Source organism: Dasypus novemcinctus, chromosome 13 (genome assembly GCF_030445035.2).
Source record: "Dasypus novemcinctus isolate mDasNov1 chromosome 13, mDasNov1.1.hap2, whole genome shotgun sequence".
Classification (NCBI taxonomy): domain Eukaryota; kingdom Metazoa; phylum Chordata; class Mammalia; order Cingulata; family Dasypodidae; genus Dasypus; species Dasypus novemcinctus.
The window spans coordinates 98,522,004-98,530,325 of NC_080685.1; the positions used below are offsets into that span (position 1 = coordinate 98,522,004).

The window sequence follows — 8,322 nt, forward strand, 5'->3', positions numbered from 1 at the left end:
GAGTCAGGTGACTGCCCCGAGGCCACCATGAGGGGCGTCTCCAGCCCGAGTTCCTGCCTGAACACAGCAGCCACCCGGGAAAGCCGGGGCCCCCTGGTCACAGACAGGCCGCCACCAGGGAGGTTCAGATGTGGATGAGGGTTTTTGTCACTGCGTTCTTGCCCGGCAGTTCACTCCCTGGACTCTAGACAGTCGCAACCCAAAGAGGTAAGAATGAGAAGGCAGGAAAGGTCTTCCTTTCGAAGGTACGGGCCTGGCAGCTCGTGCCCTGAGCCTCGCCGGGCGCCAGGCTCCATGCTTGGGGTGCATCCTTTAATCCACAGACAATCCTGAGGATGAGGCTGATGCAGTCCCTATTTCAGAGTAAAACCAGGCACCGAGAGGCAGCAGTATCCTGGCCCCAGGCCGCACCTGGCTGTCCAACGCCTTGTGAATCTCTCACCTCTGGCCTCCATCAACATGGAAGGAAGCTCAGCTCCGAGCAGGCAGGCTTGCAGAGCTGGGCTCGCCTCCTGGCTGCAGTGCCTCAGGCCTCCGCCGTGGGCAGATCTGGCGTGTCTAGTTCTCTGCATCCTTGAGCGGTTTCTGTGTGTGCGTGTGCACGTGCGCATGCACACGCGCATGCGTTCATGGCAGAGGGGGCTTCTCCCGCAGCTCCCAGGCGTCCTGGGCGGGGGGGCACCTGCCTAGGCAGCATCCTGCGCGGATTCCCTACCTCAAAGCTACCCCTGCGAGCCTGTCACTGTGCTGGTGCCACATCCAAGGGCAGGGCAGGTCCTGGAGCCCGCAGGGTCCGCGTCTCCTGGGCACTGACCCTTATCCCCACCCCTCTCCTCCCAGTCCCACTAGGATGCCATCCTGCCTTGTTCTCCTCTGAGTCCCCATCTCCAGAACCGTGCCTGGCCCTCCGAAGACCCTGGATGACTGACTGACTGCGTGAAGGAAGAGCAGCGGGCCCCGGGGAGGAGCAGGAGCCCCCCGACCAGAATGTCCTGGGCCGTCGCCGGGTGAGGGGTCCAGCCTGCTCCTCAGGCCGCTGCCCGTGGAGAGCTGGGGGGGCACGCGCAGGGAGGCTGGTGGACGGAATGCATGTCCAGAAAGTGCAGCTTCAAACCGCGAACCTGGGTGAAGGTCGCGGCCACCCAGGGAGGCCGACAGGCCTGCGGTGGCGTCACAGGCCAGGGCTGCCCGGCTGTGCCCTGGGCCTGGGTCATCTGAGTTCACTGCCGCCAGGACTGCCCCCTCTTCCGTCCCCGATACCGGGATTCCACCTTGAGGAGGGACAACAGTCTGAACTTGAAGTTACAAGATCGAGGTTAGATCGGCCAGCTCCAGCCGTGTTTGCCCTTCTCGTGGGGCAACCTTGGAGTGTCCCTCCCCCTGAGGGTGGTTTCCACACAGTTTCATCATCTGAAAAATGCAGGTGAGATCTACCTCCCAGGATTGTTATAAAGATTAAATAAAGTAACCCAGATGAAAGAGCCTAGGTAGGACTTGCGCACTTCCTCCTGCCCCACCCCGGCCCCACCTCACGTTTGAACGGTGTCAGCCCCGCCCAAGGCAACGCCTCCCAGACGCCTTCTCCAAAGCGGACTGCCCACACCTGGCTGCAGAGCTCAGAGCCTCTCCAGGCACTTTTCCTGCAAAACTCGCCACCCCGCCTCCCCAGCGCAGAAGCTTCCCTCGGCGCAGTCCCTGACACAGAAAAGGAAATAATTAACATTATCACCAATTAAATTCTCTCCACTCACTTCTCTGTGAAAATCAGTTGAAGGTGCCCAGAGGCAGGGCTCCTCCAAACAGCCACCAGGTCAAGGATTGGGAAATGAGGAATCGTCAAGCTAATTAAGTGGAAGCATTGCGCTCAGGGAATCGGCTCCGTGTTCCCTCTCTTCTGAACACACCACATAGAACACAAAAGCAGCCTCTGGAAAATGTGGGGAAGACAAGGGGAGATGTGAATGACAAAGATGATTAAAGGGTTGGAAAATGAGATGGATGTGAAATTAAAGGTTAAGGCAAGTAGAAGTATTTAGCCCCTGGGAGAAAGGAATGAGGGGCAGCTAAGCATAATCATCCCTTCCAGAGTAGTGAAAATGGGGTACTCCCAAGGTTCTTTCTCTCCTCTCAGCCCTTGCTCTCTCGCTCTCTCGTCCTCACTCCCTCGACATTAATCTCACCCATCACGTGTTCAATTTAGTTTTCTATTCACTCTGAACTTTACTGAGCACTTGCTCTGTGCCAGACACTGTGCCAGGTTCTGGAGACACAGCGGTGAAAAGACAGGGTCGCTGTCTTAGAGGCCAAATGGGAGAAGTGGGCCCAGAACCCCAAAGTTCCTTTGTGCTGGGGATCCAGGTCCTGTACAGCGCATCACTGGTAGGAAGGACTGAGACTTCAGGTGCTAGGGAGCTCCAGGGCAAAATGGGGCGCGCAGTCTTGGGGAGACTTCCTGCAGGAAACGGTGCCCAAGTAGGGCCTTGAAGGGTGACTCCGTGAGCCGGACAGGTGGGACGGTCATTCCAGGCAGCGGGAGCAGTGTAAGCAAAGGCCCAGGGGCATGGAATGCAGAGCGGATGTGGGCGACCACAAATGGGGGGCTTCGCTGGAGCAGGGAGGGCGTGAGAATGTCAGCATCCCCCCACCCCCACCCCCCGGGCAGGCCCGTTCATTGCTCGCGGCTTTATTCCCAGTGTCTGGAACAGTGTTTAGCCTACGGGATGTGCTCAGTTAAAATCTGTCAAGTGAACCAATGCCCGCATCCCCACCCTGCTATCCGGCGCAGAGAGGCTGCGTGCGGGGGTGAAAGTCAACCCCCTACGTTTCCTCCTCTGCAGCGGCGGCAACGGGGCCAGGCCCGCGGACCCTCCTGCCTCCACCCCAGAGCTTTCTCTTTCTCATTATCTGGAGTGACAATTTTGTAGGTGCTCTGGGGGGGAAGACCCGGGAACGTCACACATGTACCCTGGTTCTTCCCTGGAAAATGTGGGATGATGGATTAAACATCAGTTGCAGGAGGAGGGAGCAGGGCAGGGTGATGCAAAAGGCCAAGCTGGCAGCCAAACGAAATTGTAGCCTCTTGATACGACAATGGCTTGAACAAGCATTGTGACACATGCGCCTAATCGCATCAGAGAGCGGGTGAGGCAGAGCGGTGGCCCCCGCGGCTGGCAGGGCTTCAGTCACTGCCACCTCGCTCGAGGAAGCCCATTTATCAAGGCATGAGGCTAACAGGGTGCTCCCAAATTACACACAGGGGCACGTGCCTCCTGGTCTCCTGGGAAACAAATGCAGGAAAGGAAACAACTGTGGGGAAAAGCAAGTGTCCAGGCCTCCCAGGGTTGCCGGGGCACTCTGTGTTCATGGGGGGCAGGGGTCTGCTGACCCCCAAGGCTGCAGCTCGGGCCGTGGGCAGAGTGAGTCTGTTAGAAACTTGGGTCCAATCCCAGCGGCCCTCGAGATGGGGCCTTTGGGCTGCAGAGGCCAAAGACTTGAAACTGTCCCTTTGAGCTTCGTGACCCCAGGCAGGTCATCCATAAAAAGTGGGTGGGTGGAGGAGGGGGGTGGTTGCAGCTGCAGCCCCCTGGCAGGGGGATGTGCACGGGAAATAATGGCAAATCACCTGGGGAGGCCTTCGGGTTGCCCATGTGAACCAACTGGCTTTCGCGGCACATCCCTCGCCTGCTTCACTGATCTTGGAGGTGGTCCTCGGAATCCCACTTGAAGCCCCTTTAATGGGCAATCCTGTGGAGGCCCAGAGATGCACAGCGCACTTGAGCTGTCTGGATGATTACTCTAGACGGACAAATTTATATTAAACTCATAACCATAGAACTTTTTTTTTTCATTTTTGCAAAACTTTTAATCCTTCAATAATACCAAAAGATAAATATGATTATGCTCATTTTACAGATGTGGAATTTGAGGCTCAGAGACATTGGGTAAGTTTCCCAAAGTCGCACAGCCAGTTGGCATCAGAGGCAGCCTTCAAGTGCAGGCCCCAACTCCTCGCAAGACGGGTGCTCGCCATTTATTCACGCTGTCTCTCCTTCCTGAATCTCCTCCTCCCCCTTCATTTTAGGGCCTTTGGTTTGGGGCCCACCTTCGTTGTTTGTGTTTTTTGGCTGACTTTCCCAGACAAAGCGAAGCAGAACCCTCTTTCTAAGAGGATGACTGGACACAGACTTCTCTGGGAAGAGCTGATGCTCTGAGAGCCGAGCCTGGGCAGTTTCCTCAGCAGGTGCAAGTCTGTTAGGGTACATAATGGGGTGCCTTTCCCAGCCTGTGCCACGACTGGCCTGGGGTCTGCAGTCCTGAGCAGGGCAGACACAGCTGTTCTACCACATCCAAGTCACCCAGGGAGGCAGTTTTGTGTGGTCAACAGCTGTGTCTGCCCTGCTCGGGATTGCAGACCCCGGGCTTGATGGGAACACTTCCTCCTTAAACTGAGTAGTTCACTGCCTTCCCCGTGGAAAGCTTGCGTCTGGCTGTCAAATGCTGCGAATCAGCGGGAAGGGAATTTTAGTTTATAATAAAGATGAACGTGTTCTCTGATTCTTAAACGACACTTCACCACTACCAATCCACGCCACGTCCATGACCACATTTCATGGTCGTGATAACCCAGCGAGGCAGGTCTTCTCTCCATTGTAGAGATGGGGAAACTGAGGTCCAAAAATGTACTGATGGCTTGTCCAAGATCACAAGGCTAACGCGAGGCAGAGATGGAACCATGACTTGGTTCTTCTGTCCGTAAGTCCAGGGCTGCACAGATGACAACGGTCACTTTCCATGAGTGAGGAGTTGCTGATAAATTCAAACGTTGTTTGGAGCTGAGAACTTCCAGCGGGTATCTCTTTAAATGAGTTGGAACGTCATTACGTATTTCTTTGGGAGACTCTACAGTTCAGAAAACCAGGCTCAAGGCATCTAATCCACCTTGACCATGAGCCCAGGATTCAATATCCTAGCGAGTGTCATCTGCAGATGGAAGGTGTTAAGAGGGTCGCCAGGCAGTCCATCCTCGATGTCAGGCTCCGTGGTACTGCCTGGGACTTTGCCTTTGAGAGGTCCTAGCCTGGGCTGTCCCAGGCCGGGCTGGTGTGCTTCAGGTAGCGTTGATGGGAGCTGCAGGGTCTTGCTTGGATGCCCGGGGGGATTTGAGAATACGTGTAAACCAGAGTCCCCACCTTCATGGAGTTTACGATTTGGTAGGAATATGGTAGGAATTTGATGGGATTTGTAAAGAAGTCTTTGAACGGTAGAGTACAAAGCAGAATGGAAACAAGTATCCACCTGTTTGCTATAGAGTTGAGAAATCATGAGGAAAAATGGGTTTTGAGTAAGATTTGGAGAAGGGAGGAGGGAGGAAGGGTTTCCATTTTGGAGAAGCGTGAAGCGCAAGTCAGGGGGTGGCTGGCCCCAAGAGTCCCCACCCCCAGTCCCCTGGTCATGCTGTATGCCTTACGGAAGTGCACCCCCAAGCAGGGCTTAGCACCTCTCTCCCTCACCCCCTTATCCCACGATCTCTCCCTGCCCATGTCCCTGCTGAATACCTACTGTCAGTTCAGTTCCACTGTGAAATGTTCCTGGCTCCCCCTCTCTCCCCAGGCCCTTGCGTTTCTCTTCTTGGCACTAACCATGTAGTGCAAAGCTTTGTTAGGAAGCATCTGTCCTGGAGGACGTGGTCCTGGAGGACAGGGGTTCTCTTCTCTCCATCTTTGTATGACCACTTGTTGAATAAATATCAGTGAAAGATGGAAACACTGGCTGACTGAATGAATCTGTACAAAGCTAGTCTTGCTATAGATTCAGGAACACATGGGTTGACACCTAGAACCAGTGGTGCCCTGGACCATTTATTATGCCTAGTAAATCTGAGCAGAATTAATGATTCTTCAATGAATGAATGAGGGCTTGACTGAGCTATATATGCATTGTGATGAAAACGCACCATCACTATATAGCTAATCAGGCTGATGTTTCTGTTTTACCCCTTATTTCCTTCAAAGCTGGTGAAGCTGAGACCTGAAGACTCAGGAGGCATCCACCCAGGGAAGGGGCCAAACAGTCAGTGCCAGGCCTGGAGGGAGGTGAGAGGGCGAGGCTTGCTGCAGGTGGTGCAGCCCTAGCCTCCAGGTGATGGGCAGGGCCTGGGAATGAGAGGGGAGGCTCACCGGAGCTGAGCCGGAGCCAGATCTGGCTGGGAATTAAACTGTTAACCAGTTAGAGGCTGCCAGCAGGGTGTGGCAAGACCTTTTTTTTTTTTTTTTTAAAAGCAAGAGGGCCCTGGCTGAAGTGTGGAGAATGGATTAAGGCATAGCAAGACTAGAAGCTGGGAGCCTAGCTTTAAAGATGTTGTACACACTTGGGTGTGACACGGTGGGGCCAGAATAGGGTGGAGGCAGTGGGGACGGAGAGGAGTGGAGAGCTTGGAGGGCTGCGTGGCAGTGCTGGCGGAGGTCCGTGAGGGTCTGGACTGCAGATGGCGAGCGGTGCTGGGCGGGTGGTGGAGGCGGAGGGGGAGGACTCCAGGACTACAATGTCCAGGGTTCTGGGCGGGGTCCCACCTGAGATGAGGGGCCCTGAGGGGGGAGGGAACTGGGCTGAGAGGCGGGAGACAATGAGTTATTTCCAGGAAGTTTTCTGTATATAGGTTTTGTTCTGAGAATTTAACGTCTGTGATTGACAGGAGAATGATGGAAATACTGAGATAAATGTTCTGCTTTGTAAGTTAACATAAAGCTCTTCCCACGTTATTACGGACTCTTTGTAAACATTATTTTTAAAAATAAGGGGCAAGTTATGAACAAATATGCAAAGCGTGGGAGAAGAGCGCATCAGCTACCCTGCTGAAGAGGGTTTGCCGGGGTCCACGTGCAGCATCTCCCGGGAGAGGTCTGTTCCCAGCGCAGCGCGGGGCGCGGGACGCGGAGAGGGCCCCCTGAGAATCAGCACCCGCCAGACTGGGGCCTCAGGTCTCCCTGCTGATAGTCTACCAAAGGAGCAGGGACCCCGAGGGCGGTCTTGACCTCCAAGGTGGGAGTGGGGTGGGAGAAGTGGGAGAAGAGCTGCCAAGAACTGTGACTGCAAAAGGGGGGTCCGGAGAAAACCCTTCCCAACACACCAGGAGAACAAAGCAGGCTGCGACCTTTAAAAGTATTTCATAGACTCAAAAGCCAAATACAAATGTAAAGGATTATCTTTATTATCCCCATTCAAAACCATAAATTAAAATGAATGGAGTTTTTCCTAGCACTCTTCTCTGAGACAACAGGGGTAGACCTTTTACCACTTTCCCTTTTGCACCTTTTGAACCATCCAGAAATAAATTTTGATTTAGTTTAGAAATTTAGAAAAATTTAAGTCTATGTAAACTGTTGTCTTTTGTTCATTTACTCATTAACAGCAGTGATGGAGAAACAAGTTGGATCACCAGTATTTTGTGACCTGTCCAAAAGGAAGCAATAAAAAGGCAGTGATTGCATTTCATAGTGACTTTATTCATTTACTCATTTGAAAAGTGTGATGCCCACTCCTAGAGTAAAGTTAAATAAGTGACCACATATTGAGTTAAAATGAATGAGCCAGAGCAGCATGGGAGGGGGAAAGTATGTGATGTGGAATATATAGGACTTAGATTTAAGTTGAGGTAAACTTTTTAGTGCTTCGGTTTTCTCACCTGTAACACCATGTAAGCTCAACTGAGAATCTCTGTGGTGGCCCGCACACGCTGTACACGTCTGTTGAATTGGAGAAATACCAACTTTCACTATGTATCAGCTGGGAATGCTTTTGACTACAAACAACAGAAAAACCTGACTTCACTGGCTGAGGTAGAGACCTATTTCTCTCACATAATAAGATGTCTTTGGAGATAAACAGTCCGGGGCTGGGTTTAGGGTGATCAACAGGCCAGGATCGCCCAGGACTTTCCCCATTTTAGCCTAAAAGTCCTGCATCTTGGAAACCCCTCAGTCCCAGGCAAGCCAGGATGTTATGCAGCCTTGCAACACTGGCCTCAGTGATGCCACACGCAACCGTGGTGCTTTCCGCTGGACTTTCTTTTTCACGTGGCCTTGCTGAGTGTTGCTTGTTGCCTTGTGGTTGGGAGATGGGTATTGCTCCTCCAGGCAAAGGCTTTCTCTTAGAAAGGTTCACCTCTTATCCTGGAAAGACAGCTCTCCTCAAAGACTTCCACTTTGGCCTGAACTGTTACTGCAAGAGTAACTGGGAAATCGGGTACTTGTTTTCCAAGCACGGGTAGAAGGAGGCAAGGCGGGGATGTTGCGAGTGGCTTTTGGATGGCTGGTCACAGGGTCT

At 53.2% G+C, this 8,322-nt stretch overlaps 1 long non-coding RNA gene across 1 annotated transcript; it reads left to right on the forward strand.

The window, feature by feature from the left end:
* The first annotated feature begins 3,917 nt into the window (after positions 1 to 3,917).
* Positions 3,918 to 7,491, forward strand: LOC131273162 (uncharacterized). The gene is made up of 4 exons (XR_009180324.1): positions 3,918 to 3,941; positions 6,012 to 6,092; positions 6,796 to 6,897; positions 7,409 to 7,491. It is a non-coding gene; the product is annotated as an uncharacterized lncRNA (long non-coding RNA).
* The last annotated feature ends 831 nt before the right edge of the window (positions 7,492 to 8,322 follow it).